The sequence below is a fragment of the Apis laboriosa genome, unplaced genomic scaffold (assembly GCF_014066325.1).
Source record: "Apis laboriosa isolate Shangri-la unplaced genomic scaffold, ASM1406632v1 scaffold25_cov139, whole genome shotgun sequence".
NCBI lineage: Eukaryota > Metazoa > Arthropoda > Insecta > Hymenoptera > Apidae > Apis > Apis laboriosa.
In genome coordinates this window covers 138,516-150,539 of record NW_025222552.1, presented here as the reverse complement: position 1 = coordinate 150,539, position 12,024 = coordinate 138,516, and the positions used below count along the sequence as shown (strand labels likewise).

The 12,024-nt window shown below is 38.0% G+C and overlaps 1 protein-coding gene across 1 annotated transcript in view; it reads right to left on the bottom strand.

Moving 5' to 3' along the window:
* Positions 1-7,251, bottom strand: part of LOC122713623 (zinc finger homeobox protein 4) — a 308,595-nt gene extending 301,344 nt beyond the window's left edge. The window contains exon 1 of the mRNA XM_043934229.1: positions 7,188-7,251. The gene's annotated coding sequence lies outside the window, so the exon portion shown is untranslated. The remainder of the gene's footprint in view (positions 1-7,187) is intronic.
* Between the last annotated feature and the right edge of the window lie 4,773 nt (positions 7,252-12,024).

The following is a 12,024-nucleotide window of genomic DNA, read 5'->3' as shown; positions in this document are numbered from 1 at the left end:
CGACATGTCGGCGCTGGGTGGGTGGGTGGCGGTCGGGTATTTTTGTATCTAATTATAATCCTCGGGTGAGGGAGCGAGGCGATCGCCTAAAATTAGAGCATATAGTCTAACCGGTACACCCGTCGCCCGCTATTTTATATTTTACCGTCTCTCTCGCGCGCCCATCAGACGCCCGCTCTCTCCCTTCCACCACGGAGGCGCGCTGAGCGCGACTCGCTCGTCGCTCATCCTGCCAGCCGCTTTATCGCCTCACCCCTTTCAACGGCCATACCCTCTCTCTCGCTCTCTTTAGAAACGAATCGTTCGCTCTAGTTGGAAGTTTGGCTGGGAGCGAGGAGGTGAGAATTCGAGTTATGAAGAGGTGAATCCGTTTGATTTTATTTTATATTATTTTTCTTTTTTGTTTGTTTGTTTGTTTTTTTTTTTTCCTCTTTGCGTTTTGAGATTGGTATATAATCGCGGTTCTGAAATCGAGATGAGGAGAATCGAGAATTTTGCATGGATGGTTATAACATATATATGTGTGTGTGTATATGTGTGTGGATGATGAATATTAATGTGTAATGCGATGAATAATTTTATTGAGATTGTGAAATAGTTATGATGATTCTATAATTGAGAATTTTATATGGAAAGATGTGAAAATATACGTTGGAAATGAATTGTTTAATTTGGCGGATGGGAATATCAGTAGTGAGAATTTGAGTTATGCGTGGAATGACTTGTGAAATTGTTGTATTTTTTTTTAGTAGAGAGGCTCTTCAGATATGGAAGCCTCATTTTATTTGTTCTTATTTTAGCCACGAAAGAAGAACGTTATATATTTAGTTAATATGTTAAATAAAGAGTGAAATGTAACAAAAGATTGAGAATTAATTTAGAATAAAACAATTTATGTTTCGAATTGTTGTTGAATAAAAATTAATCACTCCTATAAAAATAAACTTTATTTCAAAGTTTTTTTTTTTTAAACAGAATGAATCTTATTAAATTAATGAATTTAATAGGTGGAATCCAAAAGAATTCGATACAAATTCATTTCTAAATATTCGAATTTAGAGATCGGTATATTTTGAAGTATTAGAAAGAAATTAGAATATACAATTTTTTATTTTCAATCGATCGTGCAATATAAATATAAACAAGATGTAAATGCGATTATCTGTACAAAAATTATTTCCTATAATTTTGGAACAAATTTCACGAGTGAACGTACGTACGTGTCAACATTGGTTTACCGAAATTCGCGATCGAAATTTCGAGCTGTCGAATAATTCTTGATCTGACAGGTCGTCTTCGAAATCAACAAAATTATTGTCTGCACAAATTGTCTGCAAACGCCTCGAAAAATAATAAAAAACTAGGTAACACGACAGTTTTAGAATATTCGAATTCGAGAGTTCAAATTGTTTCACGGTTAGATTCACAAGCAAATTGATTTACTTTTGAATCCACAAATCCGACAACACTTCTCCATCAATAGATCTATGAATAAATTCGTGGCAATAGTACAACCGTGATACATTTTCTATTTACCGTCAATATTAAATTTTATTGGAAATTTCTATGGTTAAAATATTATTTGTGTATTTACAAATTTATTTAGATATTTCCATAAATCGTACGCGAAGTATTATATTTTTATAACACCAGCTGTTATGTACTGGTATAAACTATTAATAAATAGTATCAAAGAAATTAATGAATATAGGAAACTCGACTAAATATTCATTAAACATATTTTGTGACAAAATGTATCTTGGCATCTCACTTTGCACGAGTGCCAGATGAAAGGCTGCGTTATAAAAGCTTTCCTAGATAGATTTGTAATTTTGATTAGATCCCTGTGGAAGAGTAAGTTCCAGAAATATTTAAAAATTTTACGATAAAGATAATTTTACGCAACAAGAAAATTTCCTACCGAGAGAAGAAAAATTCTATCAACTTGAAAGCTTAATTGGCTCGAATAAATAATGAAATTTCATAAAAATTCAAAGTTAAGAAGCTAATTTTTCCCTTTTTTCCAAACATGAACACTCTTTTTAAAAAAAGAAAAGAAAATAACAACAAATTAAATATAATTTCAAATCCTTAAAAACACATCGAGTTTCTTAATTTTAATTAGAACTTAAAGAAACACGTGGAACTAAAACTAACATAAAATGCATCATTTAAAAAATATAGAAAACCATTTCATCTCAAAAATAAAACTATTCGTTCCATTTCACATCGTAGTAGATAACCAACACATCTCAAAGATATGGATTCACATTTCCATTTCCAGCTTAATTAATGGACTCGTTCAGAACAAAAAGGAACACGATCGTGAAGGGGAACAGAATGAAAATAGAAGAAGAAGAAGAAGAAGAAGAAAGAAAGAAAAAAGAAAAGAAGAAATAATGATCCATAGTGAAACAATGACACGAGTGACAGCTTGTGATTAGCCGACATAGAAGAATAATCAGGATAATGACGGGTTTACACCCTCTCTCTGCTGCGCGAAAGGGAGTAGATCGAGTGACTGGGGGGAGGGAGGGGAGGGCGAGAGAGGATGGCGGTTGCACGGTTTGTCGAGTTAATTGTCGTCTAGCGTGTCGATGCGGACGTACCCCCGTCCAGGCACACGCAAATGTCACTGGGAGGCACGGAGGGAAGGGTGGGTGAAGAAAATATATAAAAATATGTAAAAGTTGGCGGCTACACGACAATTAAAAAAAGGAAGAAACGGGGTTGTTTCGTCAGCGAAATTCGGGGAACCGTAATGGAGGGGCGATAAAGAAATACGATCGCGCGCTAATTGATGTTAAAACCACGATTTTAATCGAATAGTTTGTGCCGCGAATGGATGTAACAACGTGGCCGAAATCGAAGAGGATTGCTTCTTTTTTAGTTTTTATCCTTTCAAAAGTGAAAGAATTTGTGAAAGAGACTAAAGAGACAATTTCTTTATTTATGAATTTTTCGTTAAAGATCGAAGGATCGAAATTGTATTAAAAGATAATTCAACTGTGATGTAGTCTGACAAAAATTTAAAAAATCCAATCGTAGCTTTCGATTCAATATATAATTATAAAAAAATCTACCAATAAATTTATAATAGAAATTTGAATACTATAGACAATGCAAATATTTAATATACGATACAAAATAAAACAAGAATTGTCTAAAGAAATTTTAATAAAAATCACAAAGATCCACTAAAGCCTATTACTTTTACAAAATATTATTTCCATATAACTTTCTCACAAAAATAAAATCTATCCTCTCAATCTATTCGCTTTAAAAAGAACTTCTCTTAATAAAAAAATTAAAAATAAATAAACGATGAATTATCGCCAAAATTATATAATCAATCGACTATACCTAAAAAAAAAAAAAAGAACAATATCTTCAACCACACTTCCGCTATATCTCAATACGAATCTATCGTAAAACGATCACCGTGGAATTTAATACATCCCTAGAATTTTTCGATGCCCCCTAAGATAACTCTTTTCAATCGTCAATCGATCGAGAAATAACATCAAAGGAAATCTAGAGAGGAAAAAAAAAAAAAAAGAGACACGCACAAGATCATCGAACGCACGAGCGTTGAGTTTTTCGCGGCGGAGAGATAATCGGTAGGTTCGCAAGGTAGCACGATCTAACGCGATCGTGAAAAGATCGAGGATCGGCGGGCACGCGGATAATAATCGCTGATTGGCATCGATCGAAACCCGTTGGGCAGGTTTTATGGGAAAATCGGCTGACACGTGACGACCGCCGAGCCGATCGACAGTCGGCCAGGCTGCTACGTGACCACGATCGTTGATCAGGGAGGAGGGAGGACAGGTACGGCGGAGGAAATACGGGGAGGAAAAGACGATAATTCGGTCCACCGGTGCCCCCAAAGGGGGAGAAAAAACTTAATTTTGTGCGCGGATTATTAATCCGGAATCCGGTTTCTTGCGTGCGATACATTTTCATGTGGGCTGTGACCGGAATCGCGATCGTTATTTATTCCATTGTGCCCGCATTAAATATTCAAACGAGAGACGGACGCAATGTGGATCGTAATAGTTTTGTCGCGCTGAATATTTCCACTTGCTTTCTGCAATCCTGCGCCAGGCCAGAGTCCACGTCGAATCGGGGTCTACGTGTCAAACAAGGAGCGAATGATTTAGGGGAATTATAGGGGAATCCAGAGGGCGCTTTCGAGAAATCCCGTGTTTCCAATATTACTAAAGCAGTATCTTCATTTGTCTTTAACTTTTACAATTTTTAATATTACTTAAAATGTTACTTTATCAAGAATATAAATGTATATATATATATATATATATATATATATATATATTGTTTCTTATAATTCATAATAAATAATTAAAATTTCCTCTCTAAATTCATTGAACAATAAATGTGAATAAATATCGTGCACTATATATAATATATATCCATTTAATTTTTCAAATATAATAAATAGTAATAATTAATCGCGATATCATTTTTATAATGATGCGTATTCTAAAAGCAGCTTATTCACAATATCGATCAGACTCTAGAGAATATTTTCAACGTGTGCTCCTAATAAAAACGAATTATCCAGAAGGCGAACATGAGATGGAATGAACTAATAGATACACGATGAAAAATAAAAAACGAAAATCGGCAGATTCGTCAAGTAGTCATTCTAACATATAATCAGCCAGCTCGTGATGCGGCGAAGCGACAAAGCGGAAGGCACTACGTGCAACGTATATGGAAACAAGCGGTGATTCTTTCATTGTCCAAGTATTAGTATATAGATGTAAGATACTTTGCAACAAAATTTCGACGAGCCGTTCTCTTTGATGCGCGTAATAAGGGAATTTGGATACACAGAGATAGATTCGTGAAATAATACGCGTGTATACGCGTGTGAGATGGAAGAGGCAAGACAACTGTGAGGATCGATTCGAGCTGCCGAATACGGATCGAAGGCCCTGCAAAATTTCGAATTTCTCACAGCAGCGACTGGTCTAGGCCATAAGAACATCGTTAAGATTATATTTAGGCATCATAAAAGAAAATATGCGCCCGTTGGAGCCAAGTCGCTCATTACGTGAGACAGCATTTAACGTCGACGTACGGATGCTGGGCTCGAGCGTCGTATACTCGTGTTAAAATATTAACAGCGCTGGAATTTCGCTTTTGTTCGACAAGTTTTAGAACAAAGTGATAGAAAAAGATTGGTATAGATGTGATCTAACAATGAACAAATGAATTATTTATAATTTTTCTCGTATCGCAATAAGAATCGATATTGCGAATATATTATTGTATTTGAGCTATTACAGCTTAATAGGATATTAATTTATTACATTGTAAAATTTATTTAATGAAAAAAGCTTCTTTTATTATTATTTTCCCTTCATCATTTCCAAAAGAAATCTTTATGACACTTGTTCTTCTATTAATCTCTATTTGTTTATTGTTCTATCAATTTTTACTTTACTTTTTTAATTTAAAGAAATTCTATCAATTATTAGATATATTTGATCTAATATGACCAATATAAATACGAAATATGAAATTTATCACTCGATTACTAGATGTTAATCCAAAATTTTATACAATATAGCTATAAATAATTGTTTTTCTACTTGGAATTATAAATTAGAGAGATATCGTAGTTACAGTCTTCGACAAAAGCGACGTAGCTAATTAGAAAAACTTTCGTTCACCGAACGTGTTTCGATTTTTCTTTCACTGTTTCCTCTCTCTCTCTCTCTCTCTCTCTCTCCTTTCCCTTTTTCCCAATAGACGTTGATTTTTACGAGAATCCGCTTCGGGCAGAAAAGTCTTCCGCGCCACGGGATTGTAACGCGGCCCTTGAAACCCAACGATGCTCTTCACTTGTCTGCGAATTTCTAGGTCAATGCTGTCTGCGTGGCCGCCGCCGCACGGTAGAAAAAGTAGCTAGCCGTCGTCTTCGAAAACAATTTCCAACCACTCGATTGAAAATTTTTACCCATCGTGCAAAATTATCTTTAATTATCTTCTCGAAACAATGCTGTCTCAAATACAAATATCATAACGAAAAATTTAAGATCCGTTTCATTCAATAACATATTCTGAACCACGACGAGACAGTCGTCAACAACCGACTTATAACGTCAAGCGTGAACGGGTTAATTGGTAGCAGGTGAACTCAATTGTAACAGATTAGCGAAAAAATTAAAAATGTATCAGACAAATCTCTCCGCGATACGAGATCCTCTGTACAACGATCAATCGACGTAAACAATCGAATAAACAATAAACGAACCAATTAAAGTAATTTAACCCCGATCCCCGTTAAACCACTTCTAGTTACTTCGATCCGCTGTATCAAATAATAATCGTTCCCTCCTCCACAATTCCAACGGAACTATTCCCGACCATCAAACATTTCGGTCAAACATCTCGGCCGAGGATCCCAATTTCGTCCAATCGCGACGGCGAAAAGTGGCAAAAAGCGAGAGAGAGAGACAGAGCGAGGGGATGCTCGAGAGGAGGAAAAGTCTGGTGGAAAATTCGTGGAGAGCGGCCACGAAAGGGGTTGGTCGCGGAAAATCGCGAAGGGCGGGTCGCGAGAGTGTCGGTGGGCAGCGAGGGGTGAAGGGGAGGGTGTCGTTGTGCGCGCCGTCGGGGGCGGGGGATGGAGGAAGGTGGCGGAGAGTAGGGCCGGCGAAAACGCGGTATGCAAAGCAGGCGGCGAATTTAAACGGTCCTGCGCACAACGAATGGCCTCACCTCGTGCTACGCTCCCTCTCTCTCTCTCTCCCTCTCTCTCTCTCCCTCCCTCCTTCTCTCTCTCTTTCTCTCTCTCTTGGCCTCGTGCTCCGTCTTCTCGGATGCGACTTCTCGGACACCCACACATATACACCTGGGCCGAGCAGAAACAACGACCGAAGCAACGACAGACACCGGAGCAGTATAAACAGAGGCGACGACCGAGCAGTGAAAGGAGAGACAGAGACAGAGAGAGAAGCTAAAGGGCTACGAAGAAGAGGAGAAGGAGGAGGAAGAAGAAGAAGAAGAAGTGGAAAACAGAGAAGCTTGGACAAAGACGAAGAGAAAGAGAGAGAGAGAGAGAGAGAGAGAGAGAGCGCTCACCGGTTCTCTCTCTCTCTCTCTCTCTCGTTCTCTCCCTCCCTACGGCACACGTGCACGCAGCACTGAACTACCTTCTCCTGTCACCGGAACTTCCGCAATAACTTCCCCAGTGTGCGTGTCCACTCGAGAAACTCACTCACCGGACGATTGTCCCTCTCTCCCCCTCCCTCCCTCCCACCCTCCCCCGCCCCCTAACACCACTCCAGGTATTTATTCTCCCCTTCCCCCCCCCCGGTAACGTGGCAACCCGCCCCCACCTGACCCTCCCCCCCCCTCGGTTTCGGAGACGAAACGACGGAGTCGGGCCGAGGTCCGTTTGAACACAGCGATCGGCGCCCGACCGCGGCACCCGACGTTTTCCACCCGGATTCGAGTAAAATGGCTGCTCTCGCCGCTGCGGCGCGCCCGAGCTTACTGGCTTGCCTCCCTTCGTTTGGGTCTCCACACAGACAGGCGCGATCTGGTTGCACGCGTGTGTGCGGATCCACACGTATTCGTAGGGGCGCACACGCGCATGTACACGCTCGCCACGGAGTGGCAAACACGCGCGCGGCCGCCGCCGCCGCCGCCGCCGCCGCCACGTATATAGAACGTGTATACACGCGTGGCCCCTACTACACGTAGACGTCACGCACACGCCGCACACACAAGTTTCGCCCCCGCCAACCACGCGCGCACGTGTCTGCGCGCAGAACAGCTGAGCGGATCGAGGGAACGCGCTTCTTTCCTTTCTCGCCTCGCTCCTCCCTCCCTCCCTCTTCTTCTTCTCGCGCTTTCTTTTCGATCTTTCCGAGGAAGCAAGCGTCTGTTAAGGGGGGAGGGGGAGGTTGGGTTCGATCGGATCGATCCGGAATAGGGGAGGATCGACGGGAGGAGGGCGAGTTTGGACGCGTTTTGTCTCTTAGGAGGGTTTTAATTGCGGGGGAAGGGGAGTGAAAGGTGTGAAGCCTTGAGAGTGAGGACTCGTGGCGTTCGCTGCGTTGGTGGAATTTTCCCTGGACGGGGGAAAGTCGGGTCGATCGTTGTTTCGTCGGATTCTTTGGCGAGGAGGAGGTTTATGATGGAATTTGTGACGCCACTGTTCGTTACGTGGACGTGTCGTTGAAGGGACGAGAAAAGTGAATCGAAGAAACGAGTCGTGGCGCGACTGTTTCTCGTTGGTTAACGTTCCTGCGGACTCGCGCGTTTAATTAGATCGGAGTGGATCGAAGCTTGGCACGTACGTCGACGACGACGCTTAACTGGTCGCGATCGTCGTGCCAGAACGGAATGTTGCGGCGAATGAAGCTGAAACGAGGATGAGCTCATTTTCTCTGACGTATTTAAAAAGCGCAAGAGATCCTCGGCCAGGCAATAAAACGCTTGTACCAACGTGTCACCGAACTTGTATGACCTAAATGGAAAAGTAATAAACGATTCGATAAGTGAATTTTTCTTAATCGAAAATTAATTTGTTAATGAATTTACAAACACCTTCCTCTCATTCGTTCAATCATAGAATAACATAGAATTTTTTAATAAAATAATATTTTTAATAATAATAATATTTTTATTATAATATAATATATATTTATATAAATAATAATATTTTTATTTAATATTTTTTAATAAAATATAAAATATATTGTATCGATTTGAACGTTTAAAATTCATCGTAGATAGATTATTAGAATCAAAATGCTCCAAAGAAAATAAGCAAATGTATCGATATTTTACATTTCCAATTATCACTAGCTTTAATCGAGACAAAAAAAATTGCCAAAACTTTTCAACATCGATTCATTTAAGAACGAAAAACTAAGGAATTCTCCATTACTCTCCGTTACTTTAATTACCACACACACAGGCGCGCTACTTCAATGACATTCGTATAATTTCAAACTTGGAATCGTAATGCAGGGGACAAGTGCACTAGGACAAAATTGCTTTTCTACATTCTCGAAGCACGTCTTACCATTTGAGCCTGAACCACTACGACGCGGAGGAGCTAACGGTTTCCAGCGACGATTTTCGTTTCGATTGGGAGGCGGATGCGGGGGCAGCGTTACATCGATTCTACAAGCGCGCTCGTTATGCCGGGTTCGTACGATTTGTAGAATTAATTAGCCGCGATCTCGGCTTTATTCTTGTTCAATTTCTTTTTTTCTAACCACGAGAAAAAAAAAATAATCGTAATTGATTTGCGTGGGTAAGAAAAGTTGATTACACTAACGGTACCACGACTTCTTTTATCGAGAAAGTTCCAGCGGAACGACGACACTTGGTGGTCTGCGGCATGGAAATAAAAGACGTTTTCTCAGAATTTTTTATTTTGAATTCGTATTGAAAAATCGGCACGTGAAATCCGATAAAACGAAATCCTTTTCTTTTCAATGGGGGACTCATAGGATTAAAAATCATATTATATTCGATATCAAAGCAATTCTCTCCGTTCCTCTTTTTAAATCAATTTTATAATTATATATATACATTTACATTATAATTATATGTAATCGAAATTGAAATAATACATTAGTCAATTCAAATTCTCAACTTTTTACAAAAATTAAATTTCACATACGTGTGGCAATATCTTCCTTCCTTCTTCTCCTGCCCAATAGATTACACTCTAATTCTATTATCTAATAATAAAACAACACCCACGAAAGAAGGAAAAATTCTCAATCCATCGATCTACCTGAACCATAACGCCAATAATGGCAACACCCACCTTCTTCCCAACACTTCAAAAAATACCAACTTTCTGTCACGTTTTTTATCGTCCCCCCAGGTAGAGGCCGATAGAGGCGCTAATACCCTAAGTGCTGTGTGCCACGGATTAATTTCATACCTGGCGACGTGAAAAAAGAAAAAATACATATATATATATCTATATATACATCCGTGCACCACCTTCCCAGCAATTTGATCGTTTATCACGATCAATTAAATTTCCTGCGCGGCGACGATAATTGACCAACGCCATCACCCTTGTACCACGGTGTCGAGATAATCTCTCGGCGCAAGTGCCGATAAATGGCGCATTCGCGTGAATCGTGCATTCTGTACCGCGCTATCATTATTTTACGAGATACGTTTTAAGCGTAATAAATTTTATTGTGCACCGACCCCCTCCTCCCCTCTTTCTCCCCCATCGATCCTTTCGGTCGCCCTCGAAACAGGCTCAGGTCGCCTCCACGCGAGTGAACCGGAACCGGTAAACAGATTTTCCTCGGCAAATTCCGGATGGCGAACGAATCCTGGCATCGGCCACGATTCCACTTATTTCGCGGAACCCGATCTTCGAAATGTACTTGTCTCTCGAATTATTCTTCTGTGTCTCTTTGTCTCGCGTGAAGTGTGTTTGTTTCGAGTTTGTTGTTAATAATTACGTAAATATAAAAATGACGGCGAATGATACGATAGATATCTATTTTCGAATTTCAGCTTGGATGCTCTCTATGCGTGTTATAATATTGCTTTTTAATATTAAGATGTTATTTAATTATAATATAATTTATTTTTTATATATTTTTATATATTTATATATTTATATTTATATATTTTATATATTTTATATAATTTATTAATTTATATATTATAATTTAATATTAAGATTGTTGGAACATTTGTTGGAAAATTTGAAAGAGATAGGCGTGTGATACGAAAAATATAGAAATCCAATCGTTTTAGGTTTTACTTGTACTAGAAATATAAATTTGTGTAAGCGTTGTCGTTTCGTACTGTCTTTCGTTAAAATTGAAGACTCGGTTGCAATATTTGAAAAAAGAATGTTTTTTTTTTTGTCTCATTGCTTTAACAATTACAATATATGGTAACAAAATCTGAAAGAATCATATCTTTGAATGGATTTCTTATAGATAAATATATCAGAATTTGTTCACTATATTTTAAAGTAAAATATTGAAATATTACATTGATAAAGCGGTTACTTTGAGACTGCAATTTGAAGATAAGGTTACAATGAAGATCGAAAGAAATAAGAAATAAAGTTCACTTTCTGAATTTATAATCTATACTCCATATTTACACTATGCGCGTTTTCAATATTATCCGTGAAAGAAGAAGTTGCGTAAATTCGTAAATAATAAAATAATCGTTAGGTAAAATTTAACAGATTTTAAAGCGATCTTTGAAAGTGATTTGATATTCGTAAAGCTAGTCAGATGTGGAAAAAATTGAGGATAAATGCATACGCAATTTCTTTCCGACTTTATCGTTTTACTTTCGTATGCGCCGATATGTATACCATAAATATGCCATAAACGACTGAATTAACTTATAAATCATAATACGAGACAAGGAATATATCTCTCCTTTCAATTTCTAATGACACGCATATAACAAGAAAATATGTAGGACTTTTAAATTGAATTGACAACGGTGATATCTATATCCATATTATCGTTTCTGGTCGTTATGTTTACATAACTGTAATGCTATAAAGATCAAATCATTTTAATGTATAAGCATATTTATTTCGTTTGAACTATTGACTAGAACAAACTTCGTATCGTGACATACATACGTACATACATACATACAAATATATATATAGTTAAAATAAGTCAAAATAAAATTTTTTTCATCCAAATAATTGTCTTTATTTTTTTAAATCTATTATTCTTTCTTTAGAATAAAACATGGGTTGTATATTTATTATAAACTTTCAAATTTAATAATTATAAAATAATTTTGTATTTCAAAAGCATACGTCATAAAATATCATCCTAGATACAACGATTGAATAGTATTAAACAGCTATGAATAACCAACGAAATTATAATAATTGAAATGAAACACAATTTTTATTTTGAAAACGATTCCATCAAAGCCTCGACCATACCTTTGATCCTGATACATCGAAGATAATTTTCTTTCCATACTGATTGAAACAAAGTGTTATAC